Here is a 24,190-nt window from a genome sequence, read left to right on the forward strand (position 1 = left end):
CTCTTATGTTTGAAGACAAAGATGTTCCTGAGTAAAATCTGCATTGTTTTGGCTCAGCCTTCTTTTATGTTGATGTTTTGCCAGAACTCCATAACATTTTGGGGGTATTTGGACTCCACACCTGTCCCAGTACATATTCATTCCTTACATGTCCCAGTACATATTCATTCCTTACTGCTAGTAGCTATATTGATTTTAGTAGCACCAGCCAACATAGCAGCAGTAATCATAATCATGAAAACAACCAATAGGCAGAATACGGTGGTATTTCAGGCAACAGTGAAAGGACAGTCAAACTTGTAGCAGTTTGTTTGTATTGTATATTGCTGCACTTTGCTGTAGTATCATTCTTATTGCATAGTATTGTATTGCTGATTAAGGAAAGTGAAAAGTGTTTAAGGGATTTTTTTTTTTTTGCTTTCTATACAAGAACTTGTACAGGTTTGATACTATGGATCTTGGCTGATAGTGTTGCAGGTTTGTGGGTTGATGGTACCCTTGCTATGTTGCCCCAGGTCCCACAATATCTTACGGATCTTCCATACAGCCACATAACCCAGAATATCAAGGCAGAATAAACCACAATATCTGCTTTGAACTGGAATACCTGTGTCCACACTGCCATCTATCCCAGTTTGATGCAAATAATGTGGGATCTTATTCAATTGTGTGGAAGGGTCCTTAGTAATATCTTACTCATCATCATACCGACCTGGTTTAGAATCTATGGAAGTTGATTTATCTCAAGTCAGAGCAAACTATTGATTGTTTTGACCTCTGGATAGGTTTGAGCTACTTTCCTGAATGCACTTCTCAAAGAAGTGCATTTAATTCAGTTAAGTAACTCTTAATTCAACTGGATTAACTTCCTCTGAATAGGCACAGCCATTTTAGTTCAATCTGATTTGAAATGTTTTATTTACTCTTTAAAAGAATAATTTGAATTACATTTGTTACTGATTTCTAAAACAACGGCAGCAACACATTTCACTCTTCTTGGAGTTTGCTACATAATTGTTTCAAGTAGGAAAAATTTTTTTTTACCAGTTACAGATTCAAAAACTTCTGTTGTTGATATAAGTATAAATCCGCTTCTCTGAGTAAGAATCTGATATGATATGCACCAAGAAAACTACCCCATTTTCAACTGTGCTTGTGTCTGTAAAGTGTATTTGTTTGTGACGGCCAGGTATCTAGCTAGTATATTAGAAGTGAGTGGTATTAAAGACTAACTATAAACGTCTTTATTTCATGTAATTTGCTATGCATTATTATTAGAAACTATTAAAATATCATCCCGCAAGGAATTGATTAGGCGTTTTCAGCCTAATAAATATTCAACTATTACAAAAATGTAAGAATTTAGCAATATAAAATGTTATAAGTCACATAAGACAAAATCCAACAAAAATTTTAATATCTGAAATAGATATATTTTTGAATTGTGTCGAAAGAAGCGAAAAACTATTGCCTGAATAAAGAATTCACTTCTGTAATGATAAAGTCCAGTGACGGTGTCAGATTGTTGCCAGTGGCTTTTCAGCCCATCTAGAATTAATTAGATTAGTGAAATGGTAAATGAAGTGACAGTGATTGTTTTGGATCTAGACTTCATTCAGCTGATGGTTTCATTTAATTCTTGCGATGCTTATTATAGTTGTATTGCTTTCTCTTCTGTCTTTGGGGGTTTAGCTAATCTTCAATTCACAGAACAAGGATCATTGGAATTTATCTATGAGAAACTTGATTAGGGCCCCTTCCACACAGCTGAATAAAATCCCACATTTTCTGCTTTGAACTGGGTTATATTGCAGTTTGGATTCAGATAACCCAGGTCAAAGCAAATATTGTGGGATTTTCTGCCTTGATATTCTGAGTTATATGGCTTTGTGGAAGGGCCCTAGGATTCCATTGCAGCTCACAATCATATTTATAGAACCATTGAATTGGAGGAGACCACAAGAGGTGTCCAATCCAGTATTTGTTAATTAGCTAATATTGGTATTAGTTAATATTGGTATGGAATTTCTAATTGTGCTTCCTAGAGTCAAAATAGCAGGACACCCTCTAGTGTTTCCTATTACACTGAATAGTAGTGAATATTGACTAGTTGAGTCCTAGATAAAGTTGAGTTTTCATTTAGTATCTTGATATTTGTATTTCCTTCCTTCCTTCCTTCCTTCCTCCTGCTTGTGTGATTTGAGATCTCCTGGGAAGTCCTCTCTCTCTGACACATCTGATTTTTACATGCAAAAGGTCCTTCTCAGTATTTGCATCTTCTGAGAAGAATTGGGTCCTGCAGAAGTGTGCCATACCATCTATGTTCTGTTTATCTCTTGTTTTAATGAATTATATATTTAAATTGGTTTTCAATTTTATGGATTGTTTAATTTTGCTTAACTTTTATAATTAGTATAGGTTTTTTAGCTATGTCAGTTCCAGCTGTTATGAAATTATTTTGAATTTAAAACTGGAGGAAAGGCAAGATATTTATTTATTTATTTATTTATTTATTTATTTATTTATTTATTTACAGTATTTCTATTCTGCCCTTCTCACTCCACAGGGGTGAGAAGGGCGGAATATAAATACTGTAAATAAACAACAACAACAACAACAACAACAATTTTGTCTCAAGGTTGGCCCAAGACCTTTTCAGTCCTGAGGCAAAAAACAAACTGGTCTGGCTATTTCTATCAATAGAATTATTGAGATTCTGCATCGGAACTATTTTAAGACAGAATGATTTGTTGCATTTCCTGTTGTTGTTAATGTTAATATCCCACCCTTTCCTCAGTTTGAGAAAAAGGTGATTTACACCAGATTAACCACATAAGCAGAGTCTTGCTTAGGCAACCTTCGCTCATCCAATGTTCTGTATTATCCAACGCAGGGCCCTTCCATACAGCCATATAACCCAGAATATCAAGGCAGAAAATCCCACAATATCTGCTTTTAACTGGGATATATCCCAGTTTAAAGCAGATAATGTGGGATTTTATTCTGCTGTGTGGAAGGGATCGCAGTCTGAGTCCCGCCCGGATCCGCGGCTGTTTCAATACATTGCAATGTTTTGGTGCTAAATTAGTAAAAACAGTAATTACTACATAATGTTACCATTTATTGAACTGCTTTTTCTGTCGATTTGTTGGAAAACATGATGTTTTGGTGCTTAATTTGTAAAATCATAACGTAATTTGATGTTTAATAGGCTTTTCCTTAATCCCTCCTTATTATCCAACATTTTTGCTTATCCAATGTTCTGCTGGCCTGTTTAGGTTAGATATAGACTCTGCTGTCTCAAAATTAGCTGTGGAGCTGCAATCTCTGCTCCACTTGAGGGCAAGAGGCTTGCTTTGGAAGGCCAGGGCAGCCCATTGAGGTGCTCCTCGCAGCCCTGCCCTTTAATGCTGTTCCTCCCATCTGATCTCCAACACTTGCTGCCTGAGGCAGCCGACTCCTTTTGCCTCATGGTAAGGCCAGTCCTGTTCTGGTTTCAGAAGACCAGCCACATCATACTTTACTGACAGTAATCCATGGACCAAATCAACATGGCAGACTTCTTCGTCTTCTTTTTAATCTGATTTATGACTTTATTTGCTCTGCCGTATTTGCTTTTGCTAACAGAGACTTCCTTGTGCCTCTCCCCGCTAACATTGCTGTACACGTTTTCTTCATTTTTTCAATATCCTGCTGCCAACACTTGAAAATGAGTAGAAATATTTTAAAATAAATATTACCTTAAAATACACTTCAGACATCTCTCTCTCTCTCTCTCCCACTCCTTGCTTTTAGAGTGCTTTCTTCCCAGCTGAAAAACTGAAATGCAGTTTTATTTGGTAATTCTGCCGTGAAGTTCTAATATGGCAACATGTGAGCCATACTTTGAAATCTCTGACCCCAAGACACACAGAAATCAGAAAAATTAGCTTCAGCACACCTTCATTGAGGTTTGCTGGTGTTTTTGCACAAGCCACATTAGAATAAATAAGGGCTTCACAGCAGCCTCGGTGTTATCTGTATCATTCCCACAGTGTGCCTTTGAGCCACTTGAGATGGAAAGGTTATGGGTTTGGAAGTCTACATAGATTTAAACTGTTGAAGTCTACTGGTCTTCATTTGATGGACCATGTTTTTCTTTATGTAGGTTAGGCCAACTACAAATATATTTTAGTGTAAAGCAGTGTTTATCAATCTGGAGGTTAGGACCCCCTGGGCGGTCGCAAGGTGTGTGTCAGAGATGTTGCCAAAGACCATCAGAAAACACAATACTTTCTGTTGGTCATGGGTGCTCTGTGTGGGAAGTTTGGCCCAATTCTATCATTGGTGGGGTTCAGAATGTTCTTTGATCGTAGGTGAACTGTAAATTCCAGCAACTACAACTCCCAAATGTCAAGATCTGTTTTCCCCAGTGTTCACATAAGGGCATATTGAGTATTCATGCCAAGTTTGGTCCAGATCCATCTTTGTTTGAGTCCACAGTGCTCTCTGGATGTACAACTCCAAAACTCAAGGTCAATGCCCACCAAACCCTTCCAGTATTTTTTGTTGGTCATGGCAGTTCTATGTTCCAAGTTTGGTTCAATTCCATTGTTGGTGGAGTTCAGAATGCTCTTTGATTGTAGGTGAACTATAAATCCCAGCAACTACAACTCCCAAATGACAAAATCGCACACACCCCCACCCACCCACCCCTCCAGATTTGGGTGTATGAGGTATTTGAGTCAAATTTCATTCAGTGGATGAAAATACATCCTTCATATCAGATATTTACATTATGATTCATAACAGTACCAAAATTACAGTTATAAAGAAGCCACGAAAATAATTTTATAGTTAGGAGTCACCACAACATGAGGAACTCCATTAAGGGGTTGCGGCATTAGGAAGGTTGAGAAACACTGGTGTAAACGGAGTGACAAACGGGAGAGAGTGGTCATATGTAAAACCATGAAAACCATCCTATATTGTGTAGACAGAATTAAATTTGTGTCCCTATGTCTATAAAAGAAACCCTGATACTCCATGTTTTGAATCTCACCCTATTTTTTTTCACATGGGACATTTTAGTTGTGAATGTGAAATACACGAAAGGCAACTTCTCCATAGTCTCATCTACATTAAGAACAAGCAGAGATTTGGGAGGGTTTTGGATTACCGCTCCCTGAATTCCTTAGGCAGTATAGCTACAGATTCTGGTAGATGTTGTTCAAAAGTGCAGCATTTCCAGTCTCTCCTTAAAAGTAAATGAAAGGGGGGGAAAGGGATTTCGGGCTATTTAAGCTGCCTATGCAGAAACAAACAGAATGAAAGTTACAGGTTTAAGAATCAGAACAGACAAGGCTGACTTTGTGGACAACAACGAAAATCGCTTTTGCCTTCCCTCTTCTTGTGTTTGACTGCCACTGCAGTTGTGGTTAATACATTTCATTCAATTTACCCTTCCTGATCTGTAATTTTACAACTTAAAGGGGGGGGGGGGGAGTGTTCTAAACCACATTTCATTTTATTTTGAAATTTTAGATTTTTTCCTGGTTTGTGTGTATGTGCCTTCAAGTTTCCTCCCAGGTTATGATGATCTTATGGATTTCCCTGACATTTTAAAAGGTTTTTTTTTTTTTAAGGCAAAGAATACTCAGAGGTGGTTTTGCCAGTTCCCTTTTCTCAAATATAGCCTCCAGCGCTGGATGTTCGTTGGCGGTCTGCCATCCAAGTACTAACCAGGGTTGACCTGCTTAGTTTCCAAGAGTGGTGCCTTTAGGCCCTTTTCTTTTTGTACTTTGCATAAAATGTCAAAGGCATTCCTCTTTTTACACCAGTGCATCTTTTTTTTTTATCATGTACAAGGTCTTTAGTCATCTCTGCAAAAGAGTGCTGCAAAAAACTGCAACTCCCACAATCCCACAGCCTTGAGCCAGGATTGTGAAAGGGGTGTCAAACTGCATCAGTTCTATAGTGTGATCTTTTTCCATACTGATATTCCAGTCACTGGAGAATTACAGCACAGTTAACACAAAATGAAACTAAATCAAAATCTATGAAAATTCAATGCATTCTGAAAGATTGAAATAGAATTGAAAAAATATGTAGAATACCATGTGTTGCTTTGACGTCCAGCAGATGGCGCTGTTTTTTGAAAAAACATATTTTTACCTGTCTCAGGTGTGACATGTATATAATAGTAGATATATAAAAACATAAAAACATGCGCCTATTCGAATGCTATGTTGTGTCAAAATATCAAAGCAATCGGTGAAGTATTTTGGGAGATTTAAGGTTTTGAACAAACGGACATTTACATTTTTATTTATATAGATAGATAAAGTGCTGGTTTGATAACCCATGTACCATCAATAGATTCATCTGTGTATGTGCTTAACACAGCCAGGGTATAATCTCATTAGTCTTTCTGTTGCAACTGTGTGTTATGAATATTAGACTCCAGGATGAAAATAGATGTATCTCAATGGAACATGGGATTGGTATGTGTAGGAAAACCCTATAAATTACCAAATGTACTTAAAATCATTATGCTTGAAACAATATATTATATTTACACACTATGCCCATATTCCTTACAAAAAGGCTACATGCTATATATAACCTAAATTGAGTTGTTAGTCTCAACTGGAGGAGATACTTTGAATCAATTGGGATTTGGTAAACCAAATATAAATCCTATTAATTCAGTGGGCATACTCAGTTTGAGACTAATAATTGGACTTAGGTCATTGCATTTAGTATTCCCATTTTATAGATCATGTGCAGAGAGCAACTTTCCAAAAAGTTCATTTCCCACTAATCCTGCATGTCTCCACATTAGAGGAGTCAGCAGCTCTGCTGACTTTTATTATGGCCCTTCAGCCACTCCATCATGCTAACTGATTTTAAATAGTGTTTTAAAGTTTGATATGTTGGTTTTTAATTATCGTTTTAATATATCTGTTTATTTTTCTATATTTGTATGTTTAAATAGCATCGAATCGTTGCCTATACATGTAAGCCGCCTTGAGTCCCCAACGGGGTTGGGAAAGGCGAGGTATAAATAGGGTAGATATGTAAATAATATAAACAAACTGTGAAAGCCAAGAATCAATAGTTCAAAATTAACCTAAGAATGTGTGTGTGTGTGTGTGTGTATAGATATAGATATATGGAAACTGCATGCATAAAGCTAATGCATATATTTTCATGTGAAAACAGACACGTTTGTTTTGCCTCATCAGTATGTGTTATCCTGACATGTGATGGTACACATGGCAGTTACCGATCATTTGCAATGAAAAGGAAGTGTGATTGCATGACCATTTGTTGGTTGCATGGATTAATGTTTCTCATGCCTTGCCTTTCTATTTTTGCTCCTGGCTCCGCAAAGATTTAGCAAGGCTGCGGAGAGGCAATGTATGTTGCTAACTATTAGTGGAATCAATGGCAATGGCACAGATAAGCTTTTTAGTGTGGGAAAACAAGGGTGTGTGAAGTACGCTCTACTTCTGTCTATCTCATGAAGAATTTGCCATGAAACCACACCTTTGGGAGATATAAATAGGCCCTTATCTGTTTTCATGGCGAGTCTCCCACTGGGCTATCATGTGCTCTTCTCTAACAGTCTGACTCTGATTTTTTAAAAAATCATTTATAGCATAAGAAGGCAGTTAGAAGTGATTATTGTATTGGGGCAAAATCTCCGTTGCTGTTTTTTGTGTTAAGCCACCTTGAGTCGCCTTCGGGCTTAAGAAAGGCGGGATAGAAATATTGTAAATAAATAAATAAATATGTGTGGAAAGGATATACCAATGATTCTTTTGCACTAAAAGGGTGTAGAAAACTGAGAGAATATAACCATCAGACAGAGCATGTAAAGCTCTTAGATTAGATAATGTAGATTGTTTGTAATTAGCAGTTACTGTTTCTTTGATGGTTAGGATGTAGTAACATGATAATAGAAAAGGTATTTTTTAATTTATTATTGTTGTTGATGCTGTTTTGGTTGTTTGGGAGCTATGTTTGTGTTGATTTTGTTTTTAATCCATGTTAATAAAAATTTAATAAAAAAGAAAAGAAAATAAGAAGTGGTTGAGTCCTTGCGGTAACATCTGTGTTGATAACTGGTCAGCTTCTTTTGTATACTGTAATTAACCATTCCAATTACTTTGCTTGAAGTTGTGCTCCCCTGCTTCCCCATACCATGCTGGGAATTATCCCTTAGAAAGCTTTGGGGCTGTAGAAGACATTATGATTATTCTTGGCACTTCTATCACAACGCATTACACAGTGCACCAAAACCCTGAGCAGCTCTAACCTGTTCCATTTCTACTAGGTAACTGAATCATGTGTCTCTGGATCATTCCCAATTCTTGACAACATTTATCTGTCAACTTTGAAAAGTTAGAAATATCAGAATTTAAGCTGCCCAAATATAAAAATGTTAGGAAAGGCTATACTTTCTTTAGTGTTAGATAGCCCAGTGGTAAATAAATCACTAATCCACGTGTTGTAGGCAACAGGTTGAGATAACTTATACCTGAACTAATGTGAATTCAGTCCTGTTGACTAATCTTTAGAACTAAGGATTCATCACCATCATCATCATTATCAATGCATTGTTGAAGGCATTCATGGCCGGAATCACTGGATTGTTGTGTGTTTTCCGGACTGTATGATCATGTTCCAGAAGCATTCTCTCCTGACATTTCACCTGCATCTATGGCAGGCATCCTCAGAAGTTGTGAGGTCAGACCTCACAACCTCTGAGGATGCCTGCCATAGATGCAGGCAAAACGTCAGGAGAGAATGCTTCTGGAACATGGCCATACAGTCAGGAAAACTCAAAACAACTCATCATCATTATCATCATCAAACTATTGGAATTGGCAACAAAATTTTGACTTCAGGCTTAGCTGCCAGGGCTAACATGACCCCAGGTAAAGTAGATGCCTCAGGTAGCAGTATCATGAAGGAGTAGTAAATTGTTGGTTATTTCATTCTTTATGTATTTTTGCACCTAGGGAGGGGACAATTCTTGTGGAATTTTCTGCCTCATATGGCAAAATAACTTGGTTGGTTTTAATTTCTGTATACCTTAACTTAGGTAGATCTGTGAGTACTGGATTTTGTGCTCTACCGTAAGCAGCAGAATTTATTAGGCCCCATCTGCTGGCTTCAAACATATAAGATTTCTTCCAGAACTGAATCACTGAATGCAATGAAAGGACACCTCAAGACAAAAGGCTGACTTCTACCATATTTGAATTGTTAAATAAAGAATTTACGGGGGCTGGAGGCTGACTTACAAGTGCATTTTCCCCTTCCATGTGGTGTCTCATCACTGATGACCTGTTTGTGACTCTTGAGTGAGTGTCTGTATTGCACAGTATAATTTAGCTGTGGTCATAATTAGACAATATGAAGGTTTCAGTGTAGGACTGAAGTGTACTAGTTATCACCAGATGTTTCATTTAATAATCATGTGCCATTAGGGACTGTATAGAGTGAAAATTGGATTACCTTCTCCTTTTGCCAACATCAAATAGTAACTGTAATTCTGCTGTTAGTCCTGATTTGAATAGACCCATTTCATCAATAGGATTTATCTATGCATTGATGCACCTCTCAACTACATACCTTCTATCTGTCCCAGTTTGGCAGGGACAGTCCTAATTAATCCTCTGTTGGCTTGTTAGCTGCTTTTAAAATGTCCTGATTTATCTGCCCTCCCAGTTTCTCTCTTTGTCTCAGATTCTTTCAGTTGCAGCAAAATGAGAACAGTACAAAGTGCAAAAGTGGTTTGCACTTAGTTACCTCAGAAGAGGGAATAGTGTAGTCTTGTCCTTCCCAGTAGACTGAGGCAAAAGGAAACTGCTACAGCCTCTCATAACTTCTGTGCTCTTCCTTATTAGTAACTTTTTCTATCTTGACCATCTTCCCTATTCTAATGTTCAGTCATGCAGTTTTCACTTGTGAAATGTTGTAAAGTATGTAACAAGTGATTTAATAAATCTATTTTGGTTGGAACTAATCAATTGAATTCAGGCCACAGTGTTGGTGTGTTTCGAAGAGCCTGTTTAGAAAGACATTAAAGGAATCCTAGAGTATTTTTGAAACTGGATCTAGTGGCTTGAGTTTTTGACATCTTTGACCCAACAAAATGGTACCTCAGGCTCTTTGCAAATAACTACTGGATGTAGGCTAGATACCAAATTAATTTTGGCTTCTATAGAGCCATTAGATCAGTGGTTCTCAACCTGGGGTCCTCAGATGGTTTTGGCCTCCAACTCCCAGAAATCCCAGCCAGTTTACCAGATGTTAGGATTTCTGGGAGTTGAAGGCCAAAAACATCTGGGGACCCCAGGTTGAGAACCACTGCATTAGATTTTTATAGACCAGTCAATCCCTTGAGAGATTGAGTCCTTGAAAGATGCTATTCTTTAAGAGTCAGAGACAGAGAAGTAAAAGTGGAAAAGGAGAATAACAATGGATGCTGGTTCTTGGTTGTCTTAGGAAGTGTTTTGGGAACAGCCTCAACCCTTTTGACAACACGATTAAAATCATCAAAATCTGGTCTACTGTAGCTGGAAACTTCTACTGCTTTGAAGTGGTCAAAATATAGATGTTCACAGCACCCTCTCCTGGATTAGAAATCTAATAACAAATTCCAGGGATAATAAAAATTTGCTGCAGAAGAGGTGTTGTTGTTACTTGTGACAGCACGAAGGATAACAAAAGGGACTTTTGGAGGCATACCCATCACTGCTTAATCTACACAAACCTATGAAATGAAGAACAAAGGGTGTCTCAGAAATATTGTCTAATGCACCTCACTTCCCAATGTGTGTGTCCAGGAATTTGTGGAGAGATCAGTAACTGATCACAAGGAGATGCTGACTTTGTAATGTATCTACAATTATAGCTTGGAAGTTAAAAATTGTCCTGCAATGTGTGGCTCTGTTTATTTTTATATGAAGGAATAATAAAATTATATTTTAACAGTAGTTCTATGAGTAGAAACAACAATGACTTTAATGTTGTCCAGTTGTTTTAATATTTTTTAGCATTTTAATAGAATTTTTTTTCAACCATCCTAAGAATGTATTTGTTCTAGTAATCACTAGGGTTTCTGGTAATGTTGACAATACATTATTGAATGCCACGTGTTTAAATGACACACATATTATAATTCAATGCCAAATTAAGGCTTCACTGTAGATTCCTGGCAATCTGGCAAGGAGGTGTCTCTGTTTAAGACAGGCATGGGCAAACTTTCTAACTTGGGGGTGCGCATGTTAGCACTCCCTGCTAGCAGGACTGGCTTTCCGGTGATGGAAGGAAGGAAGGGAAGGCAGAAGAAATTAAGGAGGAAATGGAAGGTGGAAGGAGAAAGAGGGAGAGTGGGGGGGAGTGAGAAAAGAGAGATGGAGGGAGGGAGGGAGGGAGGGAGGGAGGGAAGGAAGGAAGGAAGGAAGGAAGGAAGGAAGGAAGGAAGAAAGGAAGGAAGGAAGGAAGGAAGGAAGGAGAGACGGAAGGAAAAAGGATGGAAGGAAAAAAGGATGGAAGGAAAGGAAGAATAAAGAAAGGAAAGGAAGGAAGGAGAAAGAGGGAGAAAGTGAGGAAACGGAAGGAAGGAAGGAAGGAAGGAAAGGATGGAAGGAGAAAGAGAAAAGGAGTTAAGGAGAAAGAAAGGAGAGAAGGAAGGAAAGACAAAAGGAAGGGGAAGGAATAAAAGGGTGGAAGTGAAGTATGGAAGAAAGGAAGGAAGGAGGAAGGAAAACGAGAAGGAAGGAAGGAAAGATAAAAGGGTGGAAGGGAATGGAGGGGGAAAGATGGAGGGAAGGGAGGGAGGAAATAGAGAAGGAAGGAAAGACAAAAGGGAAGGAAGAAAGGAAGGAGAAAGAGGGAGAGAAGGAAGGAGGAAAGAACAAATGGTGGAAGGGAAGGAGGGAGGGAAGAGAGGGAGGGAAGAGAGGAAAGAAGGAAGGACGAAAGGGTGTAAGGTAAGGAGAAAGCGGGAGGGGAGGAAGGAGAGAAGGAAGGAGGGATAGGATGGTGAGAAAAAAAAGGGCCTGAGAAAAAAGCCCAAGGGGCCACATTGGGCCCCCGGATCTGGGTTTGCCCATACCTGATTTAAAAAATTCTTACCCCAAAACAGAATTTATGCTCACCAGAAAATTATTTGTTAGCACTTCAGATCTGCAGATATGCCCTCAAAGGTATTTTACATTTCTGCAGTTCAATATCCCAGTCATATTTTATCCATGCTGCATTATTGACTGGAATCAATTACTTTGTATTCTCTCCATTCATAATAGATATAAATAAAGTTGGTGGATGGTGGAGATACAATCTTTTCACTGTTTGTTGGTTTCTCTATCTTTTTCATTCCACATCGCATGTGCATGACTTTGGGAGAGTCTCTGAACAACTCCAACAACAACAAAATGTAATTTTAACATAAAAATCTGGCAAACGCTTGAATGTGGAGAGGAGGCATTGGTTTGTCTAACAGAAGTAACACCGAGGTTGACAACGTCAGGTGCCAATGATGCTTGTATGAAAATGATCTGTGCCATGTTTAGAATCATAGGATCATAGAGTTGTAAGAGACCTCATGGCCCATCCAGTCCAACTCCCTTCCAAGAAGCAGGAAAATCACATTCAAAGCACCCCTAACAGATAGCCATCCAGCCTCTGTTTACAAGCCTCCAAAGAAGGGGCCTCCACCTTAAGGGCAACAACAAGGGCTATTGTTGTTAACTAACTAGCACCATGTCAGCTTCAACTTATGGTGACCCCATGAGTGATAGACTTTCAAATCACCCTATCATCAACATTATTGCTCAGGTCTTGCAGATTCAGGGTTGCTGTTTCCCTGATTGAGTCTATTAAACTGGAATGTGATCTTCCTCTTTTCCAACTGCCCTCAACTTTATCAAGAATTATCAACTTACAGTGACAACCCTCTACCTTACCAAGCATTATTGGCCTTTTAGCAAGTTGTCTCTTCTCATGATATGGTCAAACTGTGACAGGTTCAGTTTAGTCACCTTGGCTTCTAGGGAGAGTTCCGGCTTAATTTGATTCAAGAGCCATTCATTTGTCTTTATAGCAGTGCATGCTGTCTGTAGAACTCTTCTCCAGCATGACATTTGAAATTACATTATTTTCTTTCTATCAGCTTTCTTCACAACCATATGTAGAAATGGGAAATACAATACCAAGTGCCATCCTAACTTTAGTATTCAATGCTATATCTTGACACCTTCAGATTTTGTCTTGTTTCATAATTGTCTAGGTCCTAGTCTTTCTGTTTTCTTGACTGCAATCCTGATTAATAACTATGCCAAGTTATAGAAAATCTTGAACTACAGTATCACATTGTCTTCACCATCCACTTTAAAATAATTTGAGTCATCTTAATCTTCAACTAAGACCTGTTTTGACCCATTCTTCTTTGACTTTTTCAGTAGTCGTTCCAAGTCTGCTATTTTCTGTTAGTGGTATGGTGTTATCAGTATATCTTCAACTGTTGATGTTGCTTCCTCCATTTTTCATGCCTCCTTTCTCTGAGTCAATTTTCCTAGAACATTTGATTATCCTGAGATGTAACCTGTACTCAGGATAAGAGGCTACCATCAGGGCGAAATATGGAGAAAACTGAATGTTTTCCAGTAGGCAAGTGTATCAGGCAAGGTTGCATTTTGTTACCCTATCTGTTTAATTTGCGTGCTGAACATATAAGTGCTATACATAGTACAGAGCATTGTGCTTGAACATTATAAAAAAAAAATAGACTCCAAAATTATGAATTATGAGATGTGGCTTCATTGAGACATATAGTGCAGTTGCATTGCCTTTCCCCACTTTGCCCTGTAATATAACACTTTTTGAATTCCCTTGAAATGATTATTCACTACCACCACCACCCTCACTTGAATTCATACAAATTACCATAATCCTCTTTTTGTTTCACCTGATATGATCTGAGTTTGTCTCTTGGAATGCTTCCTCTTCCATGTCATCAAACCAGCCCCAGTCTTGCGACACCCATTGAAATGGCTATCACCTTAAGCACCCATTGCTTATCTGGACTGACACCATTGTATCAACTGGAATTTTAAGTCCATTAAGTCCATTATCACTGGCTCCACCTTATTCCTTTCTGATCACACCCCTCTCATGAGTGGATCAAAAATCTTCAAAATAATCCAATAACAGTTTATTAAAGTTTCCTGCCACAGCAAAGATCAACCAGCAATGATGTCGGATAAAGTCTTGGACCACTCAGGGAACAGATCCTAGCCAAATATCTTTTTTTTCTTTTTCTTTTTTCCTGGTTAAAAGTTTTATTAATGGCATACAGAATATGAGAAAGAAAAACACACTGAACCACCACCCATGGCATCAAAACTAATATCTCAAAAAAACCTTACCCTATCCTACATTAATAAATTCCCCCTGTGACTGCTTTGAAATCTATGTTTGTCTTCTTTTCCAGATATCCAAACGCAAGCTTCCAAATCTTCATTGCTTTTTTCCATATACCATTGGGTGGCTTGGCCATTTCGTTATAGTCTAATAATTTTTTTCACCTGTCCTTTAGCAATAGCTCTTTTTTTCCTTTCTAAGATTTTACCATTATTATTTTTGCTGCAATAAAACTGTATTGACAGACTTCTATTTTTTTTCACCAAATAGTCCTAAAAGCCACATCTCTGGATTTTTTTCCTAACCCTTTTAGTGATCATATTATTTGTTTCTTCAATCACTTTTCCCCAAAAAGTGTGTGCCAACTTACAGGTCCACCAGGCATGAAAAAAAGGTACCATTCTGTACTTTACATCTCCAGCAGTCCCCCTGGTGTGACTTGTCTATTTTAGCTATTATCTCAGGTGTTACATAACTTCTACAAAACATTTTATACATGTTCTTTCTAATAGATCCTGCTATTGATCCTATATTTCTGAGCCAATAGGAGTTAGTGAGGTAGACTTGAATAGTTGACAAGATACAATATGCTATGTATTCGCAATTGCAGTATGTCAATTTTTTGGAGTAGTGTCTTCACTCACTGGCATCCTCTCTGGCCATTAAGAATAAAATCTCTGATTTTGTTTTCAACTTGTCTGTGTCTCATTTGGCTTTTTGGAAGCTCGATACTTTGGGGCCCAAACCCACGATTTCAGCAGCATCTAAATCACACAAATAGACTAGAAATGTATGGTATCCTACCCTGTTTCTCTGAAAAATAAGACAGGGTCTTGTATTAATTTTTGCTCCAAAATATGTGTTAGGGCTTATTTTCAAGGGATGTCTTTCCCCCCAAATTGATATATTTTATTTAATTGTAACTAGGTTTATTTTTGAAGTAGGCCTGATACTTTGAGCATCCTCAAAAATCCATAAAAATCATGCTAGGGCTTATTTTCAGGGTAGGTCTTATTTTCGGGGAAACAAGGTAAGAACAACTTCTTAGTACTATATAGATAACTATATTTTTTTTTGTAAGGGAGATTGCTTGACATATTATTTTAGAAATAGAATTTTCACACTAGCTGGAATAAGGAAAATGTGTATTGATAGGCACATCTACAAGCCTCAGGTACCATGCCCAAAGGGCAGGGATGATGTGTTTACTGTCTGATAATATCTGGAAAGCTACAGATTGCCCAGCTCAGCAGTACCCTTAGGAAATATGCGGGGCAGTAGTTAGTCACACTGGGCCTTATTGTTGTCCATTTGAACTGAAAATGCACATAATAGCACAGCATTGGAAAGAATCTGAATCATGATTTACTTGTAGATAGGCTAGCCAGAGGCAAAAATGGGCAGAATTCCTACAGATGGTAATGGCTTTGAAGAAGAGCAATTTCTGCTTGTCATATAAAGTCTGACTCCAGGAATCTGATGTTTGGGGCCAGAGCAGAGACACCAAGCATGTGACATAAAGAGTGCATGCCTTTCAGCACAATACCGTTCTCTCACCAAAAGCAGCAATGAGTCTTGTGGTTCCTTTAAAAATGTCAAATTATAGCATGAGCTTCAGTGGAGGAGAAGCGTTTTATCAGATGAATGAAGGTACAGGCAAGGAGAGAGCGAAAATGTAAACAGTGGAGTGAAATGCCAAAAGTACACTCTATAACAATTAATTTTACATCGAAAGGTTTGCATGCACAATCTTCCTGATAAATGTTGATAACAACTGAGATAAATAGTTTTATTTATTTATTTACTCTATTTATATCTCGCCTTTTCTCTACCCCGAAGGGGACTCAAGGCGGCTTATCATATGGCAATTATTCAATGCTTTAAAAACACATACAAAACGTTAAGCTTAAAATAAAATAAATTAAAATTTGTACATATCAAGCATTTAAAAACGTTGCATTCAATTGCTTTATATCATATACAATGTCTTAAATGGATTTTATATCTATTCTGTCCTGAGATCCAATGATGGTAGTAGTAATATTGGTCGGTTGCAGAAAGATCCATAAATGGTCTTGCTTTAAAGACAAATATGTTCCTCTTTAATGTGCCATAAGGAGCCCCCAGTGACACAATGTGTTAAACCTTTGTGCCAGCAGGACTGCTGACTGATGGGTTAGTTATTCTAATCTGAGGAGTACAGCTTAAACTCCCTCTGTCAGCTCCAGCTCCCCATGTGGGAACATGAGAGAAGCCTCCCACAAGGATGGCAAAATATCAAAACATCCAGGCATCCCCTGAGCAATGTCCTTGCAGACAGCTAATTCTCACACACCAGAAGCGACTTGCAGTTTCTCAAGTCGCTCCTGACACGAAAAATAGGTGTCATAAAATATTTTTGTTCTTTTAAAACCTGTCATGTGGCAAAAAATAATCATGTATGTCAAATAGACAGCACTAGATTTTTTGATAAGTCAAAATTTAGCAGTTTCATATTCTAAGGTCCTATCCACACTGCCATACAGTGCAGTTTCAGAATGCAGTTGAATTGCATTGAACTGCATTATATGGCAGTGTAGATTCATATAATCCAGTTCAATGCAGTTAAACTGTATTCTGAAACTTCATTATATGGCAGTGTAGGTGGGGCTTAAGTTTCTTTGAATATTTTGTTATCCTTCCATAACTGGAAAAACAAGATATGAAGGTGTTACTTCACTTCTTCGAGGTATTTGGGTATATGGATGACCCCCTCAAAGGCAAATAAATGAAGGACTTAGGTGGAATAAATATAGAAATCTAAGATTTTTCAGAACCAATGATTTTGAACAACTTCTCACTGAAATTATTTTGTGATCACTGCAATGTTTGGATTTGTGTACATGTGTGTGCATGTGTGTATCCATATGGACACTTGATCATCTGCCCTCTACTCCTGTGACCCATCCTACTTTTCCTTATTGAGTTTTAAAATTTGGAAAAATTATTTGGAGGGGCTCAAACTTCCAGAATCCCCATGGCTAGTAAGTAGAAGATTCTGGAAGATCTAGTCCAAAATAGTAACATTACTAAATTGTCTTATGTTCTGGATGATCAATGGCTATGCCCTTCTTAGCAGTCTGAGTTAGCTTCAGCTGGCACCAGTGACCAAAGAGGGATGAGTGTGTGTCCCAATTCAACAGTATCATTTGCAATGAACAAAAGCATATCCAATAGCCCAAATACATCACAGAACTGCAACACAGAGATATGGACTTTTCCTGACTGTAAAACTGGTGGGTAGACAGCACCCAGCAATCCATATTGGGGGAAGTGAGGGATCGAAGATTGAGTTAAAGCTGACTTAAGACCAATGGCTTTACATGCCGATCTGTTCTTTCCTTTTTGTTTTTGTATGCCCATGCAGAAATTCCTTTGCCTGAAAGGTCATGTAGTAGGGGGGATGCCCAGGCAGGAAACAAGTGAAATCCAAATCCCCCAAATCTCCCAGCCTCTGCCTGCTTATACCGGTTTCACTTTGCTAAAGCTGATTTGAAGTTCTGATCCCTGGGAAGAACAAAAGGAAGCCAAGAGATGTAGGAGGAGAAGGCAAAGATAGGCTCGGAAATGCAGGAGTGTGGCAGAGGCCAGGAATTTGAAAAACAGACTAAGAAATCAACCCCGCAGAAGAGTGAGATTCAATGTGGACTGAGCAGGGATTCGATAAGAAAATGAAGTGTTTCTACAACACACTTCCTTCTGTAAAAGATATTTTCATAACAATGCACACGGTACTTTCCATCAACAAACACTGATGACTTTCTGTTGTTGTCATCATCATCACCATTATAATATTTCTATTGGAGAGAAACAGCATAGTTAGATTAGAACATGGAAAGAGAAACACTTCTTTGGACTTCAGCTCCTAGAATTTCTCAGATATTATGACCTCTTGCTATGATGCTTAGGGAAATTCCAGGAGTTGTAGTCCAAAAAGTAGTTTTTCCAGCACACAGACATATGGATTAAATATAGACTAGCCGTCCCCTGCCATGCATTGCTGTGGTCCAGTCTGTGTATATATTGTATATAAGTGTTTGCGTGTGCATATATATGTGGTTTTGCACATGTGTTGTAATTTCATTTGGCTTTTTAAGTCTCTTCTGCTGTATTTTTCAATGTTTTTATGTTTTTATGAGCGATGGTCACTCATTGACCTGAGAGGTGTCTTGTGGCCACATTTGGTGTCGATTCTCCCAGTGGTTTTTGAGTTATGTTAATCCCACAAACTAGCATTACATTTTTATTTATATAGATATATATGAATGCAGTCTGAAGCAGTTGAAATATCTGGTGGTGACAAGGTTCCCCATTCTGGGACAAGCACTTGATCTATCAAGTTTCTCAAAAATCTGTATTAATTCCATTGCATCTTTGAGCTCACTTGGGCTGGCAGAAATCCTCAGGAGTTATATCTGATGGATCGAACTGTCAAAAATATAGTCAAAGGCTTTCATGGCTGGAATCACTGGATTGTTGTGAGTTTTCCAGGCTCTATGGCCATGTTCCAGAAGCACTCTCTCCTGACATTTTGCCTACAGCTATGGCAAGCATCCTTGTGAGGTCTGTTGGAAACTAGGAAAATGAGGTTTATATATCTGTGGAATGTCCAGGGTGGGAGAAAGAACTCTTGTCTGTTTGAGGTAAGTGTGAATGTTTCAATTGGCCACCTTGATTAGTATTTAATGGCCCAGCAAAAAATATCCAGACAACCTACTTCCTGTCCTGGTTTAATCACCATTGGAAGCATTTGAAACTCGGGAAGTGTTTTGATATAAAATCTTGGGAGATCCTGATATCACCAGGGTTAATTTGTTGATTCATAATCTATTGTTGTTTTGTTTGTACTGTATCTCTGGGTGTCCCACTCATGATGCAATGGGGAGAGTGGAATATTTCATCCATTCACCATCAGCAGGACACAAAACCCCAGTATATGTATGGCAGGACTGGATGGGGTGGGATGATAACAACCCCTTTGAGGCATTTAATCCAGTAGCATATTTACAGGGATTATTGGCTGTCTGGTAGAGTCCTTTGATATTTTCTACTAAGTTTAAATCCAAAAAACCCAAACAACCCATAACTTTCATGATAGGTTTGACTTACACTTCTTGGGACTTGCCTATAATAAAAGCAGAAATATATATTTACAGAATTTTAGACTCACTAAAAGCAAGTGTTTCAGCTACTCTGGATGGGGGAATTAGGATTCTTGGGGACATTTGTGTAAAAGATATGTGAAATAGGAAGAGAGACAGGAAAGCTGGTGTTGAACTCATGGTGGCTCAATTGCTTTAATCTCCTGGATTAAAGCAATACAGGAATGTAGTTATGTGGTGGATGGCGGTGACCCACTCAGCACCGCCTGGTGTGAAGTTAGGTCAACACTATAAGGGACTGCAGAGCAGGCCATCCTATATGACGGCGGAAAAAAATGAGAGCCTGAGTTTTAAAGCTGCCATTAACTTTGACATCAGGCAACATTCAGATCTGAGGACACTATTATCTGCAGATCTGCAAACACTATTATCTCTTAATTTTTCTTAAACTCTATAAAAAATTAATTTTAGAAATGTGGGAATCTCCATCACTTGAATAGACATGCAGAATTGGTGTGTGCACTTTGAATTTAAAGTTGTGACTAGAGCAGCGTTTCTCAACCTGGGGGTCGGGACCCCTGGGGGGGGGGGTCGTGTGGGGGGGGGGTGTCAGAGTGGTCACCAAAGACCATCATAAAACACAGTATTTTCTGTTGGTCATGGGAGTTCTGTATGGGAAGTTTGGCCCAATTCTATCATTGGTGGGGTTCAGAATGATCTTTGATTGTAGATGAACTAGAAGTCCCAGCAACTACAACTCCCAAATGCCAAGGTCTATTTTCCCCACCTCCACCAATGTTCACATTTGGGCATATTGAGTATTCGTGCCAAGTTTGGCCAAGATCCATCATTGTTTGAGTCAACAGTGCTCTCTTAATGTAGGTGAACTACAACTCCAAAACTCAAGATCAATGCCCACCAAATGCTTCCAATATTTTCTGTTTGTCATGGGAGTTCTGTGTGCCAAATTTGGTACAATTCCATTGTTGGTAGACTTCAGAATGCTCTTTGATTGTAGGTTAACCATAAATCCCAGCAACTACAACTTCCAAATGACAAAATCAGTCCTCTCACCAACCCCACCAGTATTCAAATTTGAGCATATCAGGTATTTGTGCCAAATTTCATCCAGTGAATGGAAATACATCCTGCATATCAGAGATTTACATTACGATTCATAACAGTAGCAAAATTACAGTTGTGAAGTAGCAATGAAAATAATGTTATGGTTGGGGGTCACCACAACATGAGGAAGTGTGTTAGGGGTCATGGCATTAGGAAGGTTGAGAACCACGGGATTAGAGGGCTTGGGAATTTAATCAGTGTTATAGAACAGAAGGATGGGTCAATATGCAGAATAAAAAGGATCACCAAAACCTGGAAGGCTAGAAGCTACAAACATTATGCAGATCAAAAATGGACAAACCAAAAGTGCCAAATTGGCATATTTGGGTATGTACCCAAATACATTCTTTGCTATACTTACTATAAGATATGGAAAGAATCTATACACATAATAAAAGTGAAAATATGTATGTGTGTGTGGATGGGGTCCACTTACACATACAGGCTCCCACTTCCACAAATAGCTATGACACCCACTACTCAGGAGACACCATGACCCTCCCTCCAATGACATTGTGGGTTATATAGAGCGCTGTAAACATGTACAAGAGCTCTGTCAATGTCCTCCACAAACATCATACTGCCCACCACCCAAGCAAAGGCTTTCATACACTGACAACCTCATCCTAGATTTTCTTTTTTTCCCCTTCACCACAGACTTCCCAGTGTTTCTTACTTTCTCCATTGGTGTAGAATTTGCATGACTCCACCCACTGCCTCTTCCTTAATCCTTTCTTATTCTCTTTTATGGTACACAGCAAACAGAGGAATTGATCAGCAACTGAACATACTAGAGAGGTTTGGGGAGAATTCACCATGATTTATAGGAGTTGTAGGTACTGGGATGTATAGTTCACCTGCAATCTTAGAGCACTTTGAACTCTACCAACAATGGAGCTGGAACTAACGGCACGCAGAATCTACATGAGCAACAAAACATACTGGAGGTCTTTGGAGGGATTTTTAGGAGTTGTAGTTCACCTACATCCAGAGCGCACTATGGACCCAAAAAATGATCGATCTGGATCAAACTTGGTATGCATACTTGATATGTTGAAATTTGATTACTGGAGGGGTTGGGGTTGGGAGTGGGGACTGACCTTCCTTTCTGGGAGTTGTAGTTCACTCACAACCAGAGAAACGATGAGCTGCACTGATGATAGACCTGGACCAAAGTCGGCACACAGAACCCCCATGACTACTGTAGGGGTTTCTGGGGACTGACTCACCATAGTGGGAGTTGTAGTTTACCCTGCAGCCAGAGACTACACTGAACCCCTCCAATGATGAATCTAGAGCAAAACTGACCAACATAACAAACCTTAAGTACTGGTGGAGTTTCTCAGGGTTAACCTGGCATGATGTCAGTTGTACGTAAACCACAACCTTATGCATTTTGTACAGTTAAGAAAAGGAACTTTTGCAAATAACTCAGGCAACGCTGGGTACCCAAACTAGTATTTTTGTAAAACAGAATCATGGATATATTTTGTGTTTCTCGCGAGACTGAAAATTCTGAAGAAGAAAACTCCTTTGCAGTTTGTAGATGTGTTCTGCATGAAAAATGCACATTGTGTGTTTTTTTTCTCCTTCAGTGTTCATGTGCAGAAAACAGGCTATTTTTGCATAATATACCCATGTGTAGTTTTTCCTGTAGAATAAGTCCTAAACTCAAAATAGCCTTGCATAGTTTTCAAGGACTGGTAAACCTGGCACAGTGACTGAGCAGTGATTCAGACACTTGCTTCCAGTGCCCAACGCTTAAACCGCAACAGTATATTGTCTTTCACAGAACAAATACATCTATATGTTTTGAATCTTTACATGGATTAAAGTTGAGTCCATCTGCTTAGCAAACTAAATGTTGGCCATGCGGAGAGTTTTTTAGTCTAACACATCAAGAGCACACTAGTCAAGGGGGAGGCTGCATTCACTGATACATCTATCCATCGATTACTCTATCAACTAAAGTGGAGCTCACAGTGATGCAATTGGTTAAACGCTTGTGCCGGCTGAACTGCTGACTGAAAAGTTGGTGGTTCGAATCTGAGGAGTGGGATGAGCTCACGTCTGTCAGCTCCTGCTTCTCATGCGGGGACATGTGAGAAACCTCCCACAAGGATGGTAATAACATCAAAACATCTGGCCGTCCCCTGGGCAACATCCTTGCAGACCGCCAATTCTCTCACACCAGAAGCGACTTGCAGTTTCTCAAGTCGCCCCTGACACGGAAAAAAAAAATCAACTAAAGTTATTACATCGTTTCTTCAAATATTCCAAACATGAGCCCTGTTATTGAGGAAGGAATACCAGGGATAAAATCTGCTTCAAATGGGTCATCATTTATACTATTTATACTATCACTTAGTATATAGCCCTGTTATTACCACAGAGAGAAAGTAGAGATGGGAGCAAGACGAAAGACACGAACAAATAGACTGGCCCTTCTGTAAATGTGCAGACGCTTCCCTCATATTATAAACTATTACTGGGTTGTCTTCTGGCTGGAGCAATTTTCATTTCACTTTGCTCTCCTCACAGATTGCTTTAATCTAATAACAGCTGCACCAATTGCTGGAAGACTAATTTCTTTTGCACCCCCCATCTCTCTCTCTCATACATATTACATGCACACAAACAAGACTTCTTTCAGGCCTATAATGAGAAATAGGACCACAGAAAATTTTGGGGAGTAGTTTAATGTGCTGTTAGTATGTGTGAATTGGACCTCAGAACACAACCTGAAAACAAAATTAACTGTAAAAAATGGTAAAACTGAAAAGGTCCTTCTTTGTGGGCTCCTAATATTCCCTTTCCCTTGAAACTAGAGGTTTCCCTCTCATTGGAAAGAAAAGAGTGTTTGTGTGTATCTCCACGGTAGAATTAATGCAGCCTGACACCACTTTAACTGCCATGGCTCAACACTATGGGATTATGGAATTTACGGTTTATTAAGGCCTTTGGCCTTCTCTGCCAAAGAGTGCTGGTGCCCCACCAAACTACAATTCCCAGGATTCCGTAGCATTGAGCCATCACAGATAAAGTGCTGTCAAACTGCATTAACTCTACAGTGTAGATGCACTTTCTATTGAACATGCATTAAAAACTGGAGTGTGCTACAATTTGGGCAATAAAATATGATTTCAGGGCATTGAATGGACGACCTAGAATATGACCTGATGAAATCCTCACTGATATTGTGGAAACTGGCAAGATTTTGGAACTCCTAAGTTGGTCTGTCACCCTCCTCAGCATTGTCCTTTTGCTATTGATATTGAAATAAAATAAAATAGGGGTATTTTAATCTTTCTAGCAGCAGTCACAATGTTTTATGCCCATTTGGGCACTTATTCTACGCCCCATGAAATAGAACCAATATGTAGAAGAGGGATGCCACACCAAGCCACACCTCATTCTTACGTGTGTGTGTGTGTGTGAAAAATGTACAATTTACCCTCTATATTTGCAGATTTCACTTTTATGAACTTGATTAAAACATGTAT

The 24,190-nt window shown here is 38.8% G+C and overlaps 1 protein-coding gene across 1 annotated transcript in view; it reads left to right on the top strand.

Annotated features, from left to right (window-relative positions):
* SOX10 (SRY-box transcription factor 10) overlaps positions 1 to 24,190 on the top strand; it is a 35,124-nt gene that overhangs the window by 5,213 nt on the left and 5,721 nt on the right. The gene's annotated exons all lie outside the window — the stretch shown is intronic.

Source organism: Anolis sagrei, chromosome 5 (assembly GCF_037176765.1).
Source record: "Anolis sagrei isolate rAnoSag1 chromosome 5, rAnoSag1.mat, whole genome shotgun sequence".
In the NCBI taxonomy this organism is placed as follows: domain Eukaryota; kingdom Metazoa; phylum Chordata; class Lepidosauria; order Squamata; family Dactyloidae; genus Anolis; species Anolis sagrei.